The 26,246-nt window shown below is 61.7% G+C and overlaps 1 protein-coding gene across 1 annotated transcript in view; it reads left to right on the forward strand.

Moving 5' to 3' along the window:
* Positions 1-3,419: 3,419 nt before the first annotated feature.
* Positions 3,420-26,246, forward strand: part of CACNA2D2 (calcium voltage-gated channel auxiliary subunit alpha2delta 2) — a gene marked incomplete at its 3' end in the record, with an annotated part of 126,383 nt that continues 103,556 nt past the window's right edge. Inside the window, exon 1 of the mRNA XM_080696633.1 lies at positions 3,420-3,481. The remainder of the gene's footprint in view (positions 3,482-26,246) is intronic.

Consider the following 26,246-nt stretch of genomic DNA (forward strand, 5'->3'; position numbering starts at 1 on the left):
AGTCTAACCAGGTGCCATCACAGTGTCGAGCAGGTCCGGCTCCCCCACGAAACACACGCTGGGATTTGGGCCTCCCTGAGAAGTGAAGCCAGGGTGGGCACATCCGAACCCGGGGCCTGGGGCTGCGACTGCTCACTCCTTGTCACGGGGAGATGGATCTGGGGTGACAGCCTGCTTCCAGACTCCGAGCTCCGCACCCCGACCTGCACTGGCCACGGGGTGGCCTTGGCGAGTCTCCCTCTCTGGGCCTGGGACCCCTCTAACAAGGGGGTGCCTGAGGCTCTGCCACTCTGTTTTCTGGAACTTGGCTCTAATTTTTTTTTTTTTTTTTTTTTGTACTGGGGATTGTACCCACAGCCTTTCCTCCTAGCTACACCACCAGCCCTATTTATTTATTTATTTATTTATTTATTTATTTATTTATTGTGGTATTAGGGATTGAACCCAGAAGCATTCTACCTCTGAACTACACCCCTGGCCCTATGGAACCCAGGGGCATTCTACCTCCAAGCTAAACCCCCAGCCCTAATTTTGATTTATTTCAAAACAGAGACTCACTGAGTTGCAAAGGGCCTCACTAAGTAGTAGCTGGGGCTGTCCAGGAACCTGAGATCCTCCTGTCCAAATGCTGGGATTACAAGGGTGCACCACCACATCTAGCTTTTGATTTTTATTTTGAAACAGGATCTTGCTAGGTTGATGAGATTCTCACTACTTACTGAGACTCTCCTCAAACCTGCAATCCTCCTGTCTCAGCTTCCCAAATACTGAGATTACAGGCCTGGGTCAGCATGCCTAGCTCTATTTTTTATTTTGAACCAGGGTCTCACTGAGTTGCTGAGCTGGTCCTCGAGCCTGTGATCCTGTGTCAGCCTCCCAAGTGCGGGGGTCACAGTGCGCGCCAGCACACCCGGCTCCTCCCGGACACTCCCGATGAGCTCTCTCTCACCCGGAGTGGCCGGCCAAGTGCAGGCTGCGGTGGCATACCACACGTTCTCCACAAAGCTCTCTCCCTGCCTCCGGCTGCAGAGCTGACCTCCCCTAGGCCTGTGCATAGAACTGGCCCCTGTGCAGGCCGGACCCTCCCCTGCGGACCATGGGGTGCCTGCCCTGCCACCCACATCTCCCGGGGCGAGCAGACTCTGGGCCGGCTACCCTCCAGGTCCAAGGTCTTCACTTGCAACGGGAGCCAGCCCCTCGAAGGCTGAGGATTTTGCGAGCGTCCGAAGTTGGCGCGTGTAAGCTCTCACGCCCACTTTCTCCTAATTACCTCCCTCCTTATTTGTCTTCCTTTAACGGCCTGTCAACCAAAATCTCTTGCCTTTCCCCTGGCGCCGGCGGCCTCAATTAGGAGTACATCTGCGGAGGCTGGAACTGAATGCCCAACTGCCGGGCCCACCGCCTCACCCACGCTGGCTCCAGGTGCCGGGCGCGCCGGGTGCTCTCTGGGGATGGCACTGCCATCCGGTGTTGTGTCGAAGGCTACACAGGCTGCCCCTGACATTTCTCAGACCAACGCAGGGTCTGTCTTGGGAAGCGCCCATCCCCCCGGGCACCCAGGAGGAGTTACAACCTTCGTGCTGTCTCCTGGCCAGGAGTGCAGGTATCTGCCCAGCAGACAGTGGGGAGGACCTCCCAGGCCAGGCCTGCTGAGGACCTCCCAGGCCAGGACACAGATCCTGGAGACAGGTACCAGCAGGAGGGGCCGGGAAGGGGCTGGCCAGCCCAGGCGTGATGGCTCTCAGCGCAGGACTCTCCCATTCTGTCCCTCGTGGTGGAGGGACCGCCCTGCCCAGAGGCAGGACGGCATCCGGTACACTCAGGCGCCCAGGGTCAGCCAGAGCCCTGCGTGTCTCCCTGAAGAGCCAGCCTGACCCGGGCTTCATGGTCCACTGCGCCCTTCCTGTCCATCAGTCCTTGGGCCACTGGGGCTTGAGGCCAGGACCTCTGGCCTCAGCACTGCCCCTTTCTTTTTCTTTCTTTTTCCTTTTCTTTTTCTTTTTCTTTTTTTTTTTTTTTTTTTTTTTTTTTTTGCGGGTCTGGGGATGGAACCCAGGGACATTCGACCTCCGAGCTACACCCCCTGCCCTAGTTTTTATTCTTTATTTTGAGACAGGGTCTAAGTTGCAAAGGGCCTCACTAAGCAGCTGAGGCTGTCTTTGAACCACGATCCTCCAGTCTCAGCCTCCCGAATGCTGGGATGACAAGCGTGCGCCGCCACGCCCGGCTTGCACTACATTTTTCTGATAGTGTTTTTGGGGCCTGTTGGCAAAATCCTCAGGCTGGGAGGAGAAAGCGGCCCCCTGTGGAGCCCCGCTTGTAGGAGGGGAGACCAGGGAGCTACCGCAGAACTGGGGGCAGGCAGAGGTGGTCCTGAGCCCTCTAACCAGCGCCCCGCTGGGCGCCCTCATCCTTCCTCCTGGGCTGGCTGTGAGTGGACGGAAGGACGCCCACCCAGGCGTGGTGCGGAGGGGCCTCCTGGACATCTCAGCTAAGCCCCCCGGCAGTTACTGCCCCCACTCTGCAGGGTAGGCAGACTGGGTAGCTACCGCTGGGGATCGGCTCTGGGCCAGGCCAGGTGTGCTGTCCATCTGAATATCCTCCCACCCTGAGTGCTGCTGGGTTTTTTGATGGTTTGGGGTTCTGGGAATTGAACCCAGGAACGTTCTGCCTCCAAGCTACACTCGCAGCCCTTTTTATTTTATTTTTTTGTTTTGAAACAAGGTCTCACTAGGTTGCTCAGGGTCTCGCTAAGTTGCTGAGGCTGACCTTGAACCCGCCATCCTCCCGTCTAGGCCTCCTCCGTACTGGAGGACAGGCGTCTGCATGAGGCTGGCTGAGCGTTTCTGTTCATCCTGGAAGCGGGGCTGAGCCCCCATCCGACCACTCGCAGAGGAGGAGACTGAGGCACTCCGGGGCCGCCACTCCTGGGGCAGCCATGAAACGGGGCGGCCTCTTGGGGCGCAGGGGTGACGCCTGGGCCTAGAGGAGTCTGGCTAGGCACGCGGGGTCCGCTCGGCCTGGGCCGTGGCGGCGCCCGCCCTCCTCGGTGCCCTGGCCGGGGCAGCTGGACCGGGCGCGCCAGCCCAGCGGGGCCGCGGGCGGGGATGGAGCCGCCCCTCCCGGCCGGGACCCCCGGCGGCGGCGGCGGCTGAAGGTCGGCCGGAGGGCGGGCGCGCGGGCCCGCGCGGCGGCGCGCTCTGGGGCGCGTGCCCGCGGCGGGCGCGCGCGGCGGGGGCGGGCCGGGGAGGCGGGGCGCGGCGGCGGCGCGCGGGTCCGGCGCTCCGCGCAGCCCGCAGAGGCCCGCGGCCGAGCAGCCGGCGAGGGAGGCCGCGCCGCGTCTTGCATGGAACATGGCGGTGCCGGCTCGGACCTGCGGCGCCTCGGGGCGGCCCGGGCCGCTGCGGCCGCCGCTGCTGCTGCTGCTGGCGCTGCTGGCCGCGCCCGGCGCCTCTGCCTACAGCTTCCCGCAGCAGCACACGTAAGTGCCGGCCCCGAGCGAAACTTCCCGCGGCCGGCGGCGGGGGGAGCGGCGGGCGGCCGACCCGGCCCCCCGAGGCCGGCGCCGGGGTCGGAGGCGGGCCACCCCCCTGCCCCCGGGCCTGCTCCAAGGCGCCCCTTCTCGGTGCGGCCAGTGTCGCCTGGGCTGGGCTGGCCACCCTCACCGAGGGGAGGGTCCCCGGACCGAGCCGGGAGGTGCGGGCGCCGGGGTCGGGACCGAGGGGACCCCGGGAGGACCCCCGCCCGCCCCGCCGCCGCCGCCACTGCGCGACCCCCGGGGAGCAGCGCCTGCCCGCCCTGCCAGCGCCTGCGGGCGCCCACGGTCCCCCCAGCCTCCCGGCCCTCTCCAAGAGCCGCCAACTCCGCCAGATGTGTCTGGGCTGGGAGTGGGCACTCGGCACGCGCGGCCTTTAGGACATCTGTTTCCCGACACCCTGCCCCAGCCATATGTCAGTGCCCAGGCAGCCCTGGGGGCACAGACCCCGGCTTCTGTGTTCTCCGCGGCTCCGAGGAGCCACCTGTCCCTGGTTAGGTCCTGGCCTGCGGGTCGAGGACGGCGGAGCCCAGCTGCAGGTGGCCCAGGGAAGGGTCTGGCCTCAGGAGGGGAGGCTGGCTCTGAGTCACTAGACTCCCACCCCAGGGTAGGAGCCCCGGGTCTGAGGGAACCTGCCGCCTCCTGGTAGGTTCTCCCAGAGGAGGAAAAGACAAACTCGGAAGAGGCACTGCCCGGAGCCTGTCTCCGTCTGGCCACCTCTCCGTGACAGCCTGGCTGTGCTCAGGCAGGTGATCAGTTGGCAAATTACAGGTGCCACCCCGGACGTGTCCTCTGCCCCCCTGGAGTGAGTGCGTGTATGTGGGGGCTCAGGGAGAAGAGAATTGTATAGAAGTTCAGGTCTGGAGGGTGCATTCATGTCTTTCATTTGCAATTTCAAAAGAGCAAAACCACGATTTTGTTGTTCTCTCTCGCTCAAAGCCACGCACAAGCAGAGCCTAGCTATTTCATAGCTCCTTGAGTGAAGGTTTAAGTAGATGTCTCTCTACCTCTCCCGACCACACTCCCCTCCCCTGCAGCGTGCGGTGCTTCCCAGGGCGGCTGGGCTGCATGGGTCTCCCCTCGAAGGCCACTTTGAGACCCCGAGCAGAGTGGACACCTGTCCCTCTGTCCCCAGCCAGAGGTGGCGAGGCGGATGTACGGCAGCCACACTTCCCAGCTGGACGCTCTTTTCTTGTCGATGTAGTTGGAGCTAATTCGAGGGTCGGGGCATGTCTTGCAGACCCTAATTAGGGAATGGGATTGGGGTGAGGGGTGGAGCTCTGAGGGTGGGGGTGGACTCATAGTGTGACTTCACAGAGGGCTTGCTCTGACAGCCGGCGCCCTTCAGCTGCCCTGGTCCTGCGGATGCAAATGTCTTTTGATGCTTGGAGGAGGAAGGGGAGGGAATCTTGAGGTCCCCTCCCCTTGGCCGCAGCTGGTTGGAGTTGGGGCTTTTGTTGTACTGACAAAGGGCTGGGGCCAGAGGACTGCAGGGGCTGCGTGGGGTGGGGATGAGCCTTCTGGGCCAGCGTGCCCAGGCCAGGATGACATTGATACAGGTGGACTTCCAAGGCGGATAGTGGGACCCTCCTCCTGTACGGGGTGGGGTGGGCCCCTGATGGTCAAAGAATTTCCTTCCCCATCAGCGTCTGCCAGTGTGAGTGGGCCCAGCTTTGCAAGCTGCTGGGTTTTAAGCAAGTGCAGTTTCGGGGTCCGGTGGCCGTTATTTCCGAAATAGCTTTGGCAGTGTGGCTCTCTGCCCACCGGGCGAACTGGGCCAAGGCAGGCTGCTGCCAGATTGCAAAGGACTTGGGTTTCAGGGAGGGGGCTTCCCTCACCGCACTGGCCCTGGACGGGGTTTAAACAAGGAAGAAGCCACGTGTGTGCCGTGTACGTGTGCATGTGTGTGCACTGGCGTGTCTGGGCGAATGGAGTTGCAGCACACTGCCTTCCACCTGCTTCCACCGGGTTTCCAGGATGTCCACCCAGCATTTCTGCCGGCGATGCTGGCCTACACCCGCGCCCTGCCCTCTGGTCTCCCTGCCCCCTTCTCTGAGTGAGTCTGGGTAGTTTTTTTTATTTTTTTGCCCCACCTCCTTGTCTGTCCTTCTCCTCTAGGCCCACCTGACCTGTCCCCCTCTGTCTTCTCCACTGGCTCACGGTTCCTGCTCCCTGGTGTCCCGGGCCTGTTCGGCCCCTGCTCTGTGGGGCCCTGGCTGAGCTGCCCACCCAGCTGTGTCCCAGTGGTGCCGTGGCCACCGCCTCCCTTCCCCTCGGGGCAGGTGGGGAGCAGGGAGGGGCCTGAGGTCTTTGGACCCCCAGCAAATTAATGACAGTGAGAATACGTGCGTGCTCCTCTCCCGAGTGGACAGACAGGGAGCGGTGCCCACCACGGGCATGCGTCAGTCTAGGTCTGGTTAATGGTGGGTGACGTGCGTCTGTCTGGGCCTCCCAACCCGGCTCCACCTCCCCGTGGCTCTCCCTGTTGGAGGGAGGCAACATTACACGTCTGGGTCCCTGTCTTCCCACCAACCTGCGTGGCTTTTGCAGGAGGGAGGGGTGAGGCTTCGGGCCTGTGAGTGCTGTCCCCGGAGTGCGCACTACCAGGTGCCCGTGGCCCTTCTAGTATTAGGGTTTTTGGGGAGACCCTTGGTTGCTGTCCCCCCTGTGGGCCCCGCCTTTACCGGGTGCCTCCTCCTGGCCAGTTGCACCCAACCAGCCCCCAAGGAGGAGGCCCGTTCTAAGAGGGGTCCTCTCGGACCTGCACTCACATGTCCCCCAAGGAGGGCGGACCCCAGAGTGAAGCTGGCCCACAAGCAGGGTGAGCTGGCCCTGGCACCCCAGGAGTGCCAGGTGGACACTGCTAGCTCTTACGTGCTGGGCATCCAGTGTGAGCCCTGTATTCACACTTTGGGCTCCAGAGCTGACCCGAGCCCCCTTGCCTCAGTTCCCTGCCTGAGATCACAGGAGCCTCTTAGGAAGAATGCATGCAGCACTCTAGTGGGCTGGGGCTCGCTCGGGCACCGGGACAGCCACTGTTCACGTTAGCGTAGAGCCACAGGCCACAGCCCCTCCCTGCCAGGCCTTCCTGGCTCTGCTGTGCCCCCCGGGGCCTTTTGTATCCCCTGGCTCAGGCCGTTCTCACTCCTCTTGGCCCACCATGCCTCCCTCCCTCCCTCTCTCTCCCTGCAGCCCAGCTCATCAGCGGTGGGGGTGTGGCCCGGCCAGTGGTGGCCTCCCCTACTGACCCTGGGCCGTGCAGCTCGCCTGCAGAGCCACCTTGACCTCAGCACCCCTGGCCATGCCCATCCCGCAGATGGGGAGACTGAAGGACCTGCCCACCACTGCCCGAGGAAGGGCTTCCAGAGGACGCAGAGCTGCCCTGCTGGGGGATGGGGACTGCCAGGAGGAGGGGGAGGGGCTGGAGACTGAGTCTGGGGTGCAGGAGGCAGCCGGAGGCTCCAGGTTGGAACCTTCCCTCCTGTGGGTCTCAGGCAAACCCAGGCCTCCCCGCCGGCCCCAGTGCCCACCTCCCCTCCCCACCGCACGCATGCTGACCAGCCCAGAGTTGAGCCTTTCCGGAGGCCTTTAATCCTGGGCCAGGCCTCTTTGGCATGGCACAGAGCCCTGGGGGAGGGGGAAGGGACCCCATCTCCAGATTCCACTATGATTCTGAAAGGTTTTTTGGGGAGGGAATAGAGCGGGGGTCTGCTAATGGGAAGGTAAAGCTGGGTCCTCTGAGCAGCTTTGCCAGGCCTAGGGGCACCTTCTAGGTGCTTGGGGGAGCTTCTGCTGTGTGGACAGGATGGTGGAACCCAGAGGGGAAGCGGGGTGGGTGGGGCTCATTGCCTGCAGGGGAGCTGGAGGGTTAGGAGATAAAGCAGGCCCACCTGGCCTTGTCTGGCCTTAGGTGCTGCCAGTGGGATGGGAGTGGTCTCGCCCAGCCCCTGCCCGGGGATTTCCTGGGAACCGCTGACCTGGCTTTCTGGCCCGGCCCCAGGCCGTGGGTCCTGAGGCGGGCTGGGGCTTCCCTGTGCGGCCCCCGCCCTCCAGCCTGGGGGGATTCCCTCCATGTCAAGTGGATTTTCCCTGGTGCCTACTGTCTAAACAAGAAGCTACGGAATCAATATTCGTACTCCCACAGGGGAGTGTGTGAGGTTTTTTCCTTTTTTTTTTTTTCCTTTTCCTTCGTCTCTTGTTCTCTGTAACCTGAAGAGCCTCCCGGGCTGTGGCCAAAGTCTGGGTGGGGGGGATGACCACAGAGGCTGAGATGCCCCTAGAGACTGGCAGGGTCCCAGCATTCTCCTGGGAGTCCAGGGTTCCATCCTTCGGACCCACAGGGTCTGAGCCTGACCTTATGTGGGCAGGCCTGGCCCCGCCACCGGGGACTCAGGACATCGGCCACCATGGTGTCTCCACCCAGTTCAGCTCAGCTCACCTTGGCCCCGGGACTTTGCTCCCCGATGGCACCTGGGCTGGCCCCTCTTGTCCTCAGCCACTCCAGGCACGTGATTGAGCCTGGCGAGGGTGGGGACTCAGGCTAGGGGGCTCTGAGGCCCCCCACCTTGGGTTGGGGGCAGGGGCAAGCCCAGCAGTCTTCTCAGCTAGGTAGCTGCTTGGTGACCTTGGACAGATGCTTTTCCCTGGGTCTCAGTTTCCTCTCTTCTAAGGTCCTTCTGATTAGCATTCCTGCATCCTAAGAAGGCAGGTCTGGGGTCTCCGGGCTCCTCCCCACACTCGGCTCTAGCGGGGTGGGGAGGCCTTACCTCTCCTGGTGTGAGGTCCCTGAGCCTCTCCTGAGGGGCCTTGGGGGCCTCAAAGCTGCTTTTCAAATTGACCCACTTTGAGTCCTGATTAGCTTAATTGCTTAGCAGAGAGGGAGGGGCGCGGAAAGCTTTCCTGCTGGCTGTTAGCCATCTCTGCCCACCTTGGAAGTGACACTCACAGTGCCAGGGGAAAGGGGGAGGGGGAGACCAAGAGACATCAGCCCTGCTGCCAGCTGCTGCCCAGCCCTCAAGACTCTGGGCCCTTCTGCCCTCAGGCCTTCCTAACCTGCTGGCCAGTTCCTGCTGAGAAAGCCCCCCTCTGCGGGCTACACAGGGCCAGCCCTGCCTCCCACCAGCTGCATGACCTTGAGAACCCGCTGGGCCTCTGGCTCTGGGGCCTCATCTGTAGAGCTGGGCTCATGATGTGGGGCCTCCTAGGGTGGAGGGCTGGGCCGGGGGCTTTGACACGATGCCCGGGCTTGGTCTTCTCTTCTCAGTCCAGCTGTGCCTGCATTCTGAGGGTCAGGCGCAGCTGGTCTAAAGCATCCAGCCAAAAGACCCTGCTTCAGAATGAAAAATAAAAAGAGCTAGGGGTGTAGCTCAGTGGTAGAATGCCCCTGGGCTCAATCCTAGTAACACACACACACACACACACACACACACACACACACACAAATAAATCAACAAAGCGCCTAGCACCCAGCCAGGCCCCACCGGCACCTCAGCCAAGATCTTTGTTCTGGCCTGTGCACTTGTGTAAGCTTGTATGTAGGAGTATCTTTGCTGTGTGTTCATGTGTGTATGTTTGCATATGCATTGGGTGTGTTCATGTGTGTGCACGTTTATGTGAATGCCCCTTGTGTGCCTGTTTGAATAGGTGTGTGTGCTGGCACGTGTGTGGGTGTGCATGTTCACACGTGCTTGCGTATGCACAGGCGCAGGTGCACACAGGTGTGCATGTAAGCGGAGTGTGGGCATGCGCGCCTGTGCCTGTGTGTGCCTATATAGCGCTGGCACATGACGGTTTATCTCTCCGCAGCCAGAAAGCGTTTGCAGTGCCCACCTTGCCCACCTGCCTTTGATGGTAGTGCCAAGGCTCACCGGGCAGATGCCGGCAGTGGGAAATAAAGCCTCCTGGTTGTTAGGACCAGTGTTTTGCAAACTTTTATGTCAGGAACAGCCTGAGTTAAGGCTGAGCTGAAAGTTTGATCATCTACCAACTGGCGCAGTGACAGTCTGTGAAGGAAACACACGGAGGCTGTGTCCTTGTAATTCAAATTTTTGCGAATTGAATGGTATTTCAGCTCGCTGGGAGCCCTTTGTGAAGTGAAGCTCGTTGCAAACAGCCCCACCATGTGTGGACAGTCTGCTGGGCGGGCGGGTGGGCACTGAGGTCAGGGCACAGGCTCAGCGGGAGACCCTGGCCGCGTGACCTTGAGCGACAGTGTGGGTGCTTCTCATTTGCACACCGGAGGCAGGCCTCTGGGGGCCTCCCGCTGCCAGACATCCTTGCAGGCAGTGGGCACGCGTGGAGCATCTGCGCTTGGGCCCAATGGTCCTGCATGCCTCTCTGTGCCCAGCATCTCCAGTGGCCCCCACTGCCTCCTTTCAAGGCTGCACTTTTGTCTACTGAGCCTTCGGGCTCTCCCTGGGCCCCATGCGGGGCTCTGGCCCGTGGGGCTGCGCAGGTCTTGGCCGATGGGTTCTGACGTCAGAGAGCTGGAAGCTGTGCTTTGGGGCATTCTCAGGGCCAGTGTGTCATCGCTGTTGGCAAGGCCGCAGGTCGAGGGCAGTTTGAGAGGGGTTTCTGTAAAGTTGAAGGGCAGGGGCTTCCCGTGGGGACAGGGAGCCTGGGCAGACTGCCTCCTTGAGCACTGTGGACCTTGCATGTTTCCTGACTTGGGAAGCCCCTCTCATGGTCAGGGAAACTGAGGCCCAAGGTGGGGAAGGGAGCCCCAGGCCCCACAGTTCTGCTGACCACCCAGTCTTCGGCCCCAGTGCTTGAAGGGTGACCTCCATCTGGCCTGTCTCGCACTACACCATACAACCGTTTCTCTTATAAATACCGACGGCCCCGGGTAGGGGGCAAGCTGAGGGCCCAGCTGCAGGGCAGAGCGCCGTGGTGCAGGCCCGGCTCCCTGTGTCTCTCAAACCTTGATGCCAATGTCACCTGGCCCCGTGCTGTGTCTGGTCCCCTTGGGAAGGAAGCTTTGACACCAGGCAGGGCAGGCACAGGCGGGCCGCGTGTTCTTGCCTCAAGCCCCAGCCTGACGTGCATTTTGTCTTGATACCTTCCTCAGCAGCCGCGGTCTCCTGTTGGCGCCGCCTAATGTGCTGCATCTGAAGCCTTAAAGGTCAGACCTGCGCGGCACCCGGTTCCAATAAACAAAGAACAAAACAGCCCTGCCCGCCGTCATTCGTTAGACGGCGAGCGGGACGGCGGCTCTCTCCACCAAGGCCTCCAGGACAGGCATGGCTCCTCTGAGCCAAAGTCCAGTCTCCTGTCTCTCCTTGGGCCCCACCCCTGTGCCCCCACCCGGCACACGGCATTGTGTCCCCTAGAGGGCTGGCTGTGACCTGGTACCCCAGCAGGCACTCTGGGCAGAGCCCCTCTTCCCAGCCTCTCATTCGAGGCGCTGGCTGGGATGGCTCTGGACTAGCCCTGGGAATATCTGGCCTCCAGCCGGCCATTCGCAGGGCCTGTAGGCTCTCCGGCCTCCCCACGGCCTGGTTTTCACTGGCTTGTCTCTACCAGGCTGGCCTGTAGGCCCGAGGACTGTGGCCCGGGGCCTTCCTGAACCATGCCCTCTTCTGGCTTCCTAGCCCTTGAGGGCCTCTTCTACAACCCCGTGCCCGCTGGGAGCCCTTCAGGATCAGGCATCGAGCTGACTATCACCCCTTGGAAAGCTGAGCCCGTGGAATGTCTTGTTTGCAAGGCACAGGCCGCCTCTGGCACACCTTGGCAGCCCCAGTGTGAGGGTTTCCCCCATGGTTTGGCCCTTCATCCCCTGACAGCGAGTCAGAGCGCGGCCGTCAGCATGGACCAGGCCCTCGCCTGCGCTCTCCCGGATGGCCTCACTTGTGGCCACAAGATGGCTACCACAGCGCCAGGCATCAAGTCAGACCTAGACATTAGGTGAAGAGGAGCTGTTTCCTCTGGGTCTCTCACTGCCAGGGCCTTGCATGTGCTAGGCAAGTGTTCTGCCAATGAGCTGCACCCCAAGCTCCTCTGGGTTCCTCTTAACAGGGGAGGAAACCCTGCCCAGAAGCTTTCAGTCTACTCCCCCTCACACTGTATTGGCTGGCGCCGGGTCACATGCCCACCCTGAACCAATCACTGGCCAACGAGCAGGTGCACCGTGATTGGCTCGTGCTAATCAGGATTTACCCTTGAGCTGAGGATGGGGTCACCTTGGGGCTGGAGGTGGAGATTCTGCAGGCTTGGGTTTTGTCAGCAAGGAGGCGGGAGTGATGGGGGGGCAGCGTCTGCTACAGGTCAGACAAGAGCCCTGGGGGGGTGCTGGGAAGGGGTGTGGGAGGGGCCATGCTTGAAGAAACAAGGATGTAGTTTATGCACATCCTTGGTCACCCGGAGTTGGGCCTTGGTGGTGGCCGTCCAGTGCGTGATGCTAAACACCCACAGGTGTCCAGCCGTGGGGCAGGTCTCTGCAGCTCACCTCCTGAGCAGCCCTGGCCACAGGACCCTCGGCATCCCCATACTCCGCTCTGTTCTACTACGCATGTCTCTCTGCGAGGGTCACCCTCTCCAGTGAAGTCCCCAGAGGGCTGATCAGGGGGCCTCGGGCTTTCTTTGTGTGCGTGGCACCCCTGGGTTCTTTGGAGGCATCGCTGGTATGGCTGTGGGTCAAGGTTTATGGGTCAAGCTTCACCCCTGGTATGGTTGTGGGTCAAAGGTTGTGGGTCAAACTTCACCTGTGGTATGGTTGTGGGTCAAGGGTTATGGGTCAAGTTTCACCTGTAGTACAGTTGTAAGTCGAGGGGAATCATCAGGCCAGATACATTCCTATATGGTACCGATGGGGAAACTGTGGCCCAAACGTGGACACCACACCACACTGGACCCTCAGCAGCTGAGGCATGGAGAGGAATAGACCCCTCCACTCAGCGCTGCGCCACTGAGTTGGTTCGTGTGGGGCCTGGAGGAGGTCATGTGGCCACGTCCCTTCTCAGGCAGGGGCAAGGGCGGCACCAATGCAAGGCATGCCTGCTGCTGTGGACTCCCCAGGTCACAGCGAGGAAGTGGCCAGGGACGGCCCCGCGGCCTGCCCTCTCATCCTGGGGGGAGGGCCGCTGCAGGGCGGGGCTGTTGCTGTGCCCGCTGCATTGTGAGAGGCCCGGCTGGCATTGGCCGCCTCCTGGTGGGTTTGATAAGATCCACATGCTGGCGTGACTCCTTGCCCATGATCTGATGCCAAGGGTCAGCCAAGGGCCTAGATCCAGGGCAAGCCCCAGCTCTGGCCTGGGTGGGATGCCCCTGGCCACTGTCCCTCACCTGTTACATGGAAGAGAGGGCCCTGTGGGGCCGTCGGGGGCCAGGGAAGGCATGGAGCTGGCCTCTCCTGGCACAGCCATGAGCTTTCAAGACCAGGACAGGCCTCTTCTGACCCAAGCCTATTTTTTTGTACTGGGGGTTGAACCCCAGTTCTACCTCTAAACTAAACCCCAGTCCTATTTTATTTACCTTTTTTTGGTACTGGAGATTGAAACCATGGGGACATTCTACCTCCAAGCCTTTTTTTTCTTTTAAATTTTGAAACCGGGTCTTACTAAGTGGCTGAGGCTGGCAGCGAACCTGCGATCCTCCTGTCTCAGCCTTCCAAGTACTGGGATAACAGGTGTGTGCCACCACACCAGGCTTGACTCAGGCTGGGAGCTGGTGGCACCGATGGCTGGGCAGAGGGGACAGGCAGCCTAGACTCTCTCCCCACGCCCCAGCTCTCCATCCTCCCTCTGCCCTCACTCTCCACATCCCCCATTGCTGGGCTGGGCATTGGGCAGGGGCTTGGAGGGAGGGGCAGCCTGGTCAACTATTCAATCCAGGCCTCGGCTGCCTTGGTCCCAGAAGCCCCGGGGGCTTGTGCAGCAGGGTAGTGGGCCCTGCCCCCCCCCCCCGCGGCCGTCACGTGGGGCCCTGGCACGCTTCCTACCGCCTGCTCCTCGGCTCAGTGTCCTCACCGAGCCCAGCACCCTCCAGCGTGACGATCCGCAGCTGGCGGTGACGTTCCCCTGCCAGCGTGTCTGCATGGCTGTCATCTCTGTCTGCCCTGTTAGCTAATGCTTACAGAGCCTGCAGCCCAAGAGGCCCTTCTGAGAGGCCTGGGGGCTGGGCATGAGGGAGTCTCTGTCCCTGGGAAGGGATGCCAGCGGGTGGCGGCCACCTCACTCCACAGTGGGGGTGAGAAGCACCTACTACACAACCGGCACTGAGGAGGCTGTGGGGTTTGGGTGGGCTGCAGCAGGCCTGCCTGCTAATCCCAAGAGGATCCAGCAGGTTTGTTTTTCTTTTTTTCTTTTCTTTGTTTTTTTTTTTTTTGTAGGTCTGGGGATGGAACCCAGGGGCATTCCACCTCCAAGCTACACCCCCTGTCCTATTTTTTTATTCTTTATTTTGAAACAGGGTCTCACTAAGTTGCAGAGGGCCTCACTAAGTAGCTGAGGCTGTCCGCGAACCGCAGTCCTCCTGTCTCAGCCTCCTCAGTGCTGGGTTTACAAGCGTGCCCACCGCGTCCGGCTTCTACCGGTGTTCTTGCTGATCTGTGCTTGCCCCTCGGTGCTTGGCTGGGCCTCATTGTCCCCTGAACCCTCCCTGACTCCTTGGAGGCCGCGGGGTCAGGGGCTCCCAAGGCCACTTCAGGACCCCTGTTCTTGTCCTGCAGAGACCTTGCTCCTTGGCAGGCGGCTCGAAGCGGCACCTCCCCTTTAAGGCTGCAGTGAGGGGTGGGCAAGGTGGCCAGCTGTCCTTGGCCGGAGCACCTGGCTAGCACCTACCAAGCACTCCACAAGTGTTTGCTGCGTAGTGTAGCCCACGATCTGCACAGGTGTCCATGGGCCAGGCCGGCCCCGCCACCCCCACACATCCTCCTGGGGCTCCCTTGTAAGGGCCGACCTGGGGAGGAAGGCAAAGGGGCCTCGGGGACCCACAGGGCTGTTATTTAGTCACGTGGAGGCAGGACCTAGGCATCAGGATTTTTCTGGAGCCTCCAGGTGAGCCAAGGAAGAGAACCGTGGCCTTGGGGGATAGACAGGGAGGGACCCGTGCCAGCGCAGCCTGTCCCAGGGAGCCCCCAACCTTCCAGACTGTTCCTCTGTATTGGCGCTTGCGGTGCCCCAGCCGCCCTGCTGGCCGCTATGTGGCTTCCTTTCCCAGGATCTGCCTCCGGACCCTCCTTGGGCCTCGAGTGGGCTGTGGGGTCTTTGGGCTGCCCGGGTTCTCAGGGAGCTCACAGTCCCTAGGGGAGAGAGAGAGCCGAGAAGACGGGGAGGCCAAGCCAAAAAATACCAGCCACGCGACCAGGGTGCAGCAGCGTCCGAGGCACCTGAGGCACGGGCTCCAGGCCCTCCAGTCCGCCAGAGCCACGCAGGGCTTCCCCCTCGGGGCTGTAGAGGCTCTGGGGGTCTCCAGACCCCCTTCTGAGGATAAGCGAGTGGCAGGGGTGCAGCCAGGGGGAGGCTGGCCTTGCACCTGGATGCAGCTCCAGTTCCTGGACTCCTGGCAGGTCCAACCCTTTCCTCCTGACATGCTCCCCAGGGCTGCCGTCCCTCTGGGCTGCCAGGGTGCCTTGGGCGCCCAGAGCACGTGACTGTGGCCCCGCCTGCCTGGCACCCCACAGCCCCAAGTCTCCTGGCACAGAGCGGCTGGGGAGGGGGTGGCGGGGATCGATCCCAGAGGCCATTAAGCCGAGTGATTGACATGGTTCCTGAGCCAGCAGCAGGGAAATATATTTCACAGGTGATTTCCAGACTGGTGGCGTATGGAGAAGGCCATTATTCTAAAATGAAGAAGGGTGGGGGCTCCAGGCGGCTGTCTGAGGGACCTGGAGCTATGCGCTTTGTTACCGTCGATGTGCGTGCCCGCTGCGTGCTGGAAAGCCCGGGCTGGCGATGGGCCGGAGCGGGCAGGAGCTGGGCCACAGGGGCAGCCAGTGTCACCTCCTAAGATGGGATCTTACTTCCTCCGTTTTGGAGTTCTGAGCATGGCGCCTCCGTCAGCCCGCCATGTTCCCGGTGCCCGCCGTTCCGCCAGTCCCCGATCTCAGTAGATGCCTAGTTGCCATCACCGGGCCGGGGGCAGCGCGTGAAGTCCCTCCTTGCTGCATTTGTGCGTCCCTTACAGCCCAAGGATTGATGTGTGGGGATTTTAGACTGACTTAGTCTATTAAAAATATACTCTTGCCGGGCGTGGTGGGCTAGCTTGTCATCCCCGCGCTTAGGAGGCGGAGACAGGAGGATCGCGCAGATTCGAAGCCAGCTGCGCACGCTGGCTTAGGAGACCCTGTTTCCAAATAAAAAAATATAAAATAGGTCTGGGAGTATAGCCCGGAGGTAGAAGGGCTTCTAGAAACCCCAGTACCACCAAAAAATATATATATATACACACACACACACACACACACACACACACACACACACACACTCTTTTAGCCAGCCATGGTGGCACATGTTTGTAATCCCCGTGCTTGGGAAGCTGAGACAGGAGGATTGCACGGGTTCAAAGCCAGCCTCAGCTACTTAGTGAGGCTCTCAGCAATTTAGTGAGACCCTGTTTCCAAATAAAGTATAAAAATAGGACTGGGAATATAGCCCAGAGGTGGAAAAGCCCCTTGGTTCCACCCCCAATACTATAAAAAAAAATTATATATATATATATATATATATATATATATATATATATATACTCTTTTAGCCGGGTGTGGTGGCTCACGCTTGTAATCCCAGCATTTGGGAGGCTAAGACAGGAGGGGACAGCCTCAGCTACTACTTAGTGAGGCCCTTTGCAACTCAGTGAGACCCTGTTTCACAATAAAGAATAAAAAATAAGGCTGGAGGTGTAGGTTGGAGGTAGAATGCCCCTGGATTTCATCCCCAGTGCTGCCAAAAAAATAAAAATACATACGTACATACATACATACATACATACATACATGCATACATACATACAGCACGCAGAGTTGGTGGCAGCCCCATGGAGGCGAAGGCCTGGCGTCAGGCAGGGCCGTGGGCAGCCCTGGGGGTTCGGCCACACAATGCTCGCGCCGCCCGAGGCCCCCGCCTGCCCGTCCTTTTCCAGTCTGCAGGCAGACGAGCTCAGGGAGGGGACAGGCAGATGTCGGGTGCTGCAAGATGGCCCTGCCCTGGAGAAGGGGCCGGGTAACTGGGTGGGGTGAGAGTTGGCTTCATGAAAAAGGAGACCTTTGAGCCACGCTGGGAGGAGGGGAGTGGGAGCCGCGGGGGTACTTGGGGAAGGGGCCGGAAGCCAAGGGACAGTGGGTGCAAAGTGCCCGAGGCGGGGGAGAGCAGAGGGCGGTGGGACCGGGACGGGCGTGAGCGGAGGGACGTGCTGGTGAGCCGTGCCAGTGTTTTCCATGAACATCTGGGAGGACAGGGCTGTGGCCAGCCAGGCGAAGGAGGCAGGAAGAGTGGGCACGGGAGTGCACAGGTTTTAGATGCATTGAGTTTCAGATGCCAACGAGGCATCAGGGTGGCAGTGTGTCCGAGCTGGCTGAACTGTGCCTGCCCGGATGGGGCGCCAGGGACCAGCAGCGGGGCCTGCTCCGTGGCCTCCGAGCTTGCCAGCCCTGCCCATGCCCGCGATCCTCGTCTCCCGCCGCGGGGGGCTGGCCACCCTTCCTGTGGGCACATGGCATGCCCGCCTCAGTGTGCGTGCGGAGCTCTCTCTGGCCTTTCTCAGCGGCGTGCCTTCGCCAGGCTCGACCTGGTCCCGTCCGGCTCTTGCCGGGCACCTCGTCCCCCACGGCTCCCTGGGCTCCTCTTCCACCAGGATCGGATGTCCGCCGTTCTACTTGAATTCCAGGCTCCCTAGGGAAGGCCTGCGTCTGCCTTGCTCACCGTCGAGTCCCTGTCTGGTGCCCACGGTAGGTACTCGGGAGCCATCCGGAAGGACACGTGCATGCACGAGCGAGCTGGGGGGACGTTGCAGAGAGCGGCAGCCTCTGGACTCTGCCCGACACCAGCCCAGCTGCTTCGGCCACCCCACCACTCCTGGAGCCAGCCCAAGTTTGCCAGTGCAGCCCCCGTGCGTGGTCACCGGCCCAGGATGCCCGAGTGCGGCCGCTGAGCCGGCGCCCTAAGCCCTTCCTGCTGCAGTAGGACCCTTCCCAGGATGCCCGAGTGCGGCCGCTGAGCCCTAAGCCCTTCCTGCTGCAGTAGGACCCTTCCCAGGATGCCCGAGTGTGGCCGCTGAGCCTTAAGCCCTTCCTGCTGCAGTAGGACCCTTCCCAGCGGCCGTGGGGATTTGCATGCTAAGGGATTTACCTCTTCACCGCCTGCCCAAGTGCCCAAGGAATCAGCCTCACTGTAGGGCAAGGGGTCGGGTGTGTGTGGGGACTGGATAAATCTATCCCCAAAAGTTTCTGGAAGACTCTTTTCTGCAGGGAGCTTGGTGATGGGACCAGGCTGCAGCCACCACCCTAGGTGAGGTTGATGAAGTGTGGTGAGGCCTGGGAGTTTGAGAAGGGGTTGGGGAAATCCAGGAAGACTTCCTGGTGGAGGTGACTTGGCCCAGGTAGAGAACAGGGCCAGGGAATAGGACTGGCTGGCCCTGACGGGTTGGGTTCTGAAGTCTTGGTTTGGCTGGTGCTGTGTACCTGGACGTCCCTGGGGGCGGGGGGTGGGCTGGAGTTCCAAGGAGGTAGGTTTCTGCCCTGGAGGGGAAGGCAGGACCCTGAGGGGGTCTCCGTCCTGCCCAGGCCGGGTGCCATGTTGAGGACACATACAGAGGACGGCTATTTGTGGCTCAGCGAGGATTTGACTCATGCGGGGGCGGGGAGGCTGCTCAGGAGGGGAGACGGGGACGTCACTCAGCCCGGCTACAGCGATCCACGGGCCGTGGACAGGTCTGGCCTAACACCTCTAGTCGGGAGCCAGAGGAGGCAGCCTGGGCTCCCCGTGACTCTCCTGCCACAGGTGGCCCAGCCCCGCGGTGCACCCTGACGCCAGGCCGCACCTGGCCACGTGCCCACTCCTGAGAGCCAGTCTGGTCTCACCAACTTCAGCTCCCCCGCTAGAGAAACGGGCCTGACCCCGAAGGGGCGCTGGGGGTGAGGTGCTGGAGACACGGAGGCCTATAGTCTGGGGAGGCTGCGGGCCCGGGGTGCAGACCGTGGACTCCTGTCCCAGGGCCCTCGCTGGCCCTTCTCCTGTGGCTCACGAGCTCCTCCTGCACGTTGCTGAGTCCCAGGCCGAGGGACACGCCTGACACCCGGGTGGGTGCTGGCACCTTGGAGACCGTGAGCCGCGGCCACCCGAGGAGGTAAGGGGCTTTATCTTGGACCTCGGGAAAGGATTCCGCCCCGCCTGCGCAGCGAGCCGTGCATCGTTACCGGTTGTGGCTCCTGTCTCTGCACATGTGCAGAGAAGTCCAAACACTGGACTCAGCTGGGTGCCCGGGGCTCCCCATGTTGGAACAAGAGAAAGTGGGTGCTCCTGTTGCCAGCGTCGTATGGCCCCAACTCATCAGCCCCAGGTGGGAAACTGAGGCACGATGAGTGGGTGAGCCTGTGCAGAGCCCGTGCACTCCACCCAGGGCAGGAGGAAGCACCGCGGGTGGGAGCGTGGAGGTGCCGAGGCCTCCTGATGGGCGGGTGGCAGTGGAGGGCGGCCACTGGCCAGCTCCTGCTTGTTGCTTCCTGGAAGAAGAGGCTGTGCCCCCGCCCGGCCCTTCTGGAAGAGCCATAAATTATGCAGGGAAGTCACAGGCCTGGGCAGGCCCGTCATAAATGAGCCTTAATAATTCATACGGAGAGGAGCCAGGGGAAGGGAGGGCCTCCCGGGGCAGCCTCCACGCTCCAGCCCCTCTGCAGGCCCCGTGCCCACCCCGCCAGCCTGCAGATGAGGGCGGGTGGCTGGGAGTGAGCCCGCTGTGGGGTGGCGTGTTGGCTCGACGGGGGCCTGGCCCTCCAGGCTGAAGAGCTGGCGTCTCCTCCCTTGGGGCTCCCACCAAAGGAGAGCGGAACCCCAGGAGGGTCTTGGAGATCAATTGCCACTGGGGGGCGTGCAACTTAAAATGGGGGTCCAGGTGGGCTTCACTGAGCTGCTGAAGTGTGCACTCGAAGAGGCAAGGGCCCCAGAGCCTGCTGGGGAGACACCGTTCCAGGCGGAGGGAACAGCGTGCCAGAGGCCCTGCAGGGGTGCAGGGGCCACGGGAGGAAGAAAGGCCATGGGGTGGGGCCACTGCTGGGACTCAGGCTTTTTCTCCAGGGCTTGGTGTTGCCAGGAGGCACCACCACGTTAGGGACATGAGCGGAGTGCGGAGGTGAGCGCCGGAGGAGGGGTGCCAGGCAGATGCTGCGCCCCAGAGCTGGCCGCTGTGGGTCAGGGGGTGGGTGCTGGCCTCCCAGGCCAGCGGAGTGGCAGAAGGCGGGCCCACTGTCAAGGTGGAGCCAGTAGGACTTGCAGATAGGTTGGATGTGGGTGTGAGAGACAGTGGGCCCCGGGGCACCCTGAACAGAGGGCGCCTTCAGCTTGGGGGGACGCGGGCTTGGAAGTGGACCAGAGGGAGGCCAGGACCTGGGTTTTGGGCATGCTTGGGTGGCCCCGCCATGCTAGCAGCTGAGCATACAAGGCAGGCCTCCTGGGGTGCCTTCCGAGTGGCCCCCAGGGGCAGTGTGCCTGGGATACTTCACTCCATGGCCCGTGCCTCAGTTTCCCCTCCTGAGGCCTGGGAACAATGACCTGGCCGCTGTGAAGGTTTTTGAGCAGTGCAGGCCCTGGCGGGCCCCAGGCAGGGAAGCGCCCAGTCACACCTCTGGAGACAGGGACTCCCAGTGGCCACCGCCCTTAGAGAGGGAGCTGGACTGGAGTGGTCACGGCAGCAGGGCGGGGCCAGGGCAGGACCTGGAGGAGGAGACGTGGCCTGATCCCCTACCCCGCCATCGCCCTGGCCCTGCCCTCCGGGGCCGGCACCCAGTGCCCACCCCCACACCAGCGTTTCTTCCCCCACTCTTCCTCCCTGCTCCCTGGGGCCTCCTTCAGTTGCTCCCCTGGAAGCTGGGGCCCTAAGGTGAAAACCCCAGGCCAGGCCGGAGGAGCCTGCCCAGGGAACGCCCCGTGCTCGGGAGCCAGGGGCTGCGGCCGTGACCATCGCTTGATGGACAACTGAGCCTGAGGCCCAGAGAGGCCAAAGCCACAGCAGACCCTGGTGCCCAGAAGTCAGGCTCAGCTCAGCCTCCAAAACCCTCTGCCCGGAGGGCTCCCCTTCCCTCCTCAGACTCCCTGACTGCGGTGGGGTCACGTCCTATGTGACCTGGACACCCCCCCACCCCGGCTGTGCCCAGTAGCTGTGGGGCTGGATCAGGTGCCCTAATTAAAGCCCAACGCTGCTCCGAAGGGGGGCTCACACTCGCTGCCTTCCAGCCAAGCGCCAATTAGAAGGAAAAGTTTTCTCAGCAAAGAAAGGGAAGGAACAGCCCCGTAATTAATAACCTCATTAAGGAGCAGTATTTGGGCAGGGTCCCAAGATACCCGCAGACGAGCGCTGGGTTTGGACTAATTCAAGCTTCGGCAGCACTGGCCTCTCCCATTTCCCCGGGGTCCTCGAGCTCCCTGTGACGTGGGGAGAGTGTGTGCAGGTGTCCGTGTGTGTTTTACTCAGGACTCAGCTAGTGCTATCCTGCTGAGCTACATCCCCACAGCTTTTTCTTTTATTTTGAAGCAGGGTCTCACTAGCTTTCAGAGGCCGGCCTCAGCCCTGCAGTCCTCCTGTCTCAGCCTCTGGGAAGCTTCCTGGTGCTCACTCCAAAGGCCTCTTCCACAGAGTCACAAGTAGATTGAAGACTGCCAGTTCCCGTTGAGTCCCGCGCCTCAGTGTCCCTGCTTTTGAACTGGAGGCTGGCCAGCTGGGGAGTCAGCTGAGTAGGCACGCTCCTGCTGCCCCTCCATGGTATACACAGCGCCTGGCCAGTGCTACCTCTCCTCACTGGACTCCCCCCTCCCTGTGGCCTCTGGGGCGGCAGTGACCTTGGCTGGGATGTGGCTCCTTCCGTGCCCTGCCCTCCGCGGGAGGTGGCAGTCCAGGCAGTCCAATGGAGATGGGCCTTGCTTTGGCCACCGGGCCCTGGTAAGTTCCGAGGCCCCAGAGTCTTCTGTTGAGTGGACATGCAGGAAGGCAGCGCTGGGTGCTGTGGACCCTGCCCACAGGGCCCAAGTCAGGTCTCGGAGGCCGTGCGGGAGGGGCCGCAGCCCCCAACCCCTGGGAGGCCGGGCTGCGGAGGGAGACAGCAGAGGGGCAGCCCTGCAGAGGCCGGGCAGGTGTGCTCGAGAACCTGTGAGCTGGTTCCTTACACAGGCAGCCGGCGCTCGCACCCGCTGCCTCTTTGGGTCTTGGGAGGCGGACGGGGTGGTGAACTCCATCTTCCAGGTGGGGAAACTGAAGCTGCGTGCACGGAGGGTCCAGGGTCCTGGAGAGCCAGGCTGGGTGATCGGCTGCAGAGGGACCCCCCGCGAGGTGGCCCTGGGGACACCATGGTTCTTGTGACAGTGTTGACCTTCCTGCCGTTTGCTGCAGGGCTGGGGTGCAGAGGAGGAGCACACCCGCTCTGGGCCGGCCTGGGCCAGTGCCCCCCCACACACACACCTGGGCTGGGCGGCCTGGCCAGGGCTCGTGAACTCTCCTGGGTCTCTCCAGCGGTCGCTTCTGCACGGCCCCCTCCTGCCTAGTCTTTCCCTCTCAGAAGACTGCTAAGGCGCTGGGGTAGGAGGTGGCAGGCGGGCTGAAATATAATCAGAATAATTAAATAGCACTTTATTTTAAATCATTGCCTCCCCCGGAGCTGGAAGAATAATTGGCCAGCCTTTCGTGAGAGAAGCAACAGGCCTGAGCCCACACCGCCAGGCTCGGTTCGCCGCCCCTGCCCGCCCAGCAAGTCCTGGCCTGGCCGCTGCCTACCTCTCCCGAGCGCTGCCCTGCTGCACTGAGAGGGGGGCCGTGGCAGCCGCTGGGCCCCTGGCAGGACAGGCCTTCTCCTCTGCCTGGGAGAGGGAGCCGGGCTCCCTGTGTGCGGCGAGAAAGGCCTTCGAAGCCGAGCTTGGGTACCAGTCCTCGCTCCCGGGCCGGCCCTGGCCTGCTCGGAGCCAAGCCCTCTCGCTCCCTCTGCCCCTCAGCTGGGTCCAGCTGCCCACACCCGTCCGTGCCCTCGGAGGGTGAGCCCGCAGTGTCACCTGTCTCTGGGTTTTTTGATTTGTTTAATTATAGATGAGTTTTCTGCATAATTTATTCCAAAAGCCTGGATTATACTGTACAATTAAATCACATTCTGATCAACAACTTCACATATAAAATTAACAACTGGCAGCAGTTTAATCTACGCGGCTGCATCTGCACGGGCTCTCTTTCTCCCCTCTGCCCTCTCTCCCCCGGGGGAGCATTTGCAGCCTCAGAGCTGGAGACCCCTCCCGGGTGGTCTGACCAGGGGCCTCCCAGCTCTGGTGTGGTCTGGCGGTTCTGTCTGCTGCGGGGCCTCAGATCCTCACCCTGGATGTGGACGGCTTTGCTCCTGCTGGGCTGCCTGGGCACCTTCTCTCCACCCACCCTCCGCGGGGTGCAGGAGTTCATCCCAGATCCCCAGCACTCTGTGGGCCCCGAGATCTTGGAGAAAAGGGCTGTGTGGCTGACTTCTGGCCCTCGGGACTGCCCAGGGGTGCCACTCTCTGTCCAGGTATCCGTGTGCATCTGGCCCTCACCACTCTCCAGCCAGTTATTATCAACCCCATCAACAGATCGGAAAGCTGAGCTTCCCAGGGCACTGAGCTTCCCAGGCGGACAGAGGTAGCCTCTTCCCCGTGGCTCCCCAGAGGTCGCGCCATCCTGGAAGGAGGGGCTCAGGTAGACAGGCCCGGCTTCTAAGTGTATGGCCCTGCACTCATCCTCACTGGCGGTGGGCTCTGTGGCAGTGCCTTCCCGCCCTGGTCCAGGCACCTGGAGGACACGGCTCAGTCCCAGCCTCTCACACAGTGTCCTGAAGCACCCCTGCCCCTGGCTGCACTGCCCTTTCCCCAACGCTCCCCCTACACCGCCTTGCTAGTTGGCGCTCGCAGTGAAGGGCTTGGAAAGTCACAGGGTGTGGGAGGCCCACGGTGGACCCAGGGCCAGCACTGCCTGGCCAGGGGCCCTGGCAGAGCCCTCGGATGGGAGCCCCGGCAGGAGCCATGGGTTTGCCTTGGGCCCTGTGGGGCCTTGGATTCAGAGGTACCCTCGTTCTTCCCCAGCCCCTGGCCCTTCTGTGGGGGAGCCCGGCTGTGCCTGCCAGGGCAGGACAGGGCATGGCTCGGTGGGTGGCTTCCCTGGGCTTGAGGAAGGAGCGCTACGGGGCAGCCACGCTCTGGCCTCCCGGGAGCCCGTGTGCCCCGCCCCCGGCCAGCACTGGGACATGGGCCAAACCTGAGCACCCACGAAGTCACATCTCTGTGACAGGAAATGATTTCCCCTCGTGTTCTCTCTGACTCTAGGAGACACAGATCGCCGTTCTAGTCAGCTGTGATTGAGCTGAAGACTCAGTGACTTCCTGGAGTCCTGCCGGGCAGTGAGCTGGGGCCCGGGGTCTGTGAGCCCAGAGGCCAGGCTGAGGGCTGGGGCCACCTGAGGCCCGGGGGTGGGGGTTGTGGCCAGAAGTGTCAGTGGCTACTCTTTGCAGCCCATAGCAAGAGCGCAGGGTTACTCAGCCTGGGGCTGGGATGCGCAGGCTGTGTGTAAGAGAGACAGACGGGGCGTACACATGCGTGTTTGGGGGAAGAATTGCCTTATCTTTATGATTTGGTTCTTTTTAAAATTATTTTAGTGTTGAAATAGCCTTTTTACATGAAACAATGGGAACCGTATTAATATTGTATTGTTTGAGCAAAATAAAGACTTGGCATCCATGTCTGTTCTCCTACTTAATTTCCCTCTCCTTTTCTGTGAAATTCCTGAAACAGAGACCTGTAGGAATCCTAGAGCAGGAAGAGTCCCCGGTGCTGGGTGGGGTCAGTGGTACGCCATCACTTTGCTCTCCTGGGAGGGAGAACCGCGGTTTCAAGCATTTGCCAGTTGCTGTGGTGTACATGTTCCCATGGTGACCCGTCTCCGGCCCCTGCGGTCATGATGTGAGCGCAGAGTTGGGAAGGGCCCCCCGCGGTTGGCTCTGATGCGTCAGCTCCTGAGACTACAGTGCAGTCCTGGGGCAGGCCCTGTGTCCACCTCTCCCTGGACAGGTGACCTCGGGCAGTCATTTGAATGCCCTGGGACCTCCGCCTCCTCATCTGCAAGTCGGGATGACAGCATTTGCTTCTTTGTGGGGGCTGCAGTGAGGCCCTGCCATGCCGCCCCTGTACTTTGGACACTGTGGGTGGGTGTCCATGTGCGTTTCGGTCCAGGGAGGCTTCTGATTGGCACTTTGTCCCCCAGACCAGTGAATGGCTGAGGGCAGGTCAGGGCCAGGGCAGAGCTAACGGTCCTCTGAGAGCAGGTCCTTGACCCTGCCCGTTTGGCTGCCACCTGGCTGGCTGGACACGGAGCTGTGTGGCAGTCCATCCCCGTATTAGCCCCCAGGGCTCTGCCGTTTTAGGATTACAAAAGAGACACCTGCCACATTGTCCACTCATGGCCAAGGCCAGGGCACTGGGCTCGCTGGACAGCAGCCAGGCTAAGGAGCTCTCTTGTGTGCTGCGCCTCACCCTCCCAGGCTGGCGGCGGGCCTGGTGGCCTCTTCCCGGCCGCAGCCTGGCCTCCGCCCTCACGCAGGGTTAGGTTTCCTCCTGCGGCGGGATGCGGAGGTGGGATCAGGCTGCGGCTCAGCCAGCAAGGAGCTGAAGCTGAGGCCTCTTTCTTTTGATGTTGATTTTTTCCCATCATGGTCCTGACATTCAGCTTGGCAAATTGCAATTAGCGATCTGCCCGCCTCCTGCTGAGTTCCCATGCCAACCGACCTGGGCACGCACAATGGCACGGGCCCAGTCCCCTCGCCAGCCCTGGGCCTGACGAATATGTGGGGCCAGGGGCCAGGGAGAAAGCTGGGCCCTTCTGCCCCCGGAGCGGGAGGAGGCAGAGCCGGGTGGGGTGAGGGTCCAGACAAGCCCGCCTGGTACCGGTCGACCCCTGAGTTCAGGCTCTGGTGATTCTCCCGTGAGCCTCCCTGGAAGGGCTTCTGTCTGCAGGGTGGGAGGTGTCAGGTGGAAAGGGAAGTCGAGAACCTTTTCAGATAGATGAGGGCAGAGAGCATCTTGGTGTTCTGAGGTCTCCGGCGCAGATGATCTCACACTATCTGCCGAAAGGGTCACAGGTTTGCACCTGTGTGAGACTTCTCTCCAGACACCTTCCCTTTTCTGCATGTGGGGCTGGAAATACAGAGCCATGCGGACACCGGCGCGTCCTGTTCACCCACAAAGATCCCCGTGTGGCACTCTCACCTCACACTATATTATTGTTCTTGTGGCACTCTAAGAGGTGGCCCCAAACCGTGCCCACATTCCAGAGGAGGAAGCCAACAGGGACGGGCTGGCACTCTCCCAGGGTGGCGGCAGAGGGAGGAAGACCTGCTCAGCCTACGGCTCGGTGATGGGTTTGCGGGCTTGCCAGGCCCCCGGAAGCGGTGATGGGTTTGCGGGCTTGCCAGGCCCCCGGAAGCAGCGAGATGTTCTGCGCCGGGTGCTTCAAACCGGGCACCCCGGGCACCCAGACATGAGCCTCAGAAAAGCGTTTACCAGGACCCAGAAAG

The sequence above is a fragment of the Muscardinus avellanarius genome (assembly GCF_963383645.1).
Source record: "Muscardinus avellanarius genome assembly, chromosome: 5".
In the NCBI taxonomy this organism is placed as follows: Eukaryota; Metazoa; Chordata; class Mammalia; order Rodentia; family Gliridae; genus Muscardinus; species Muscardinus avellanarius.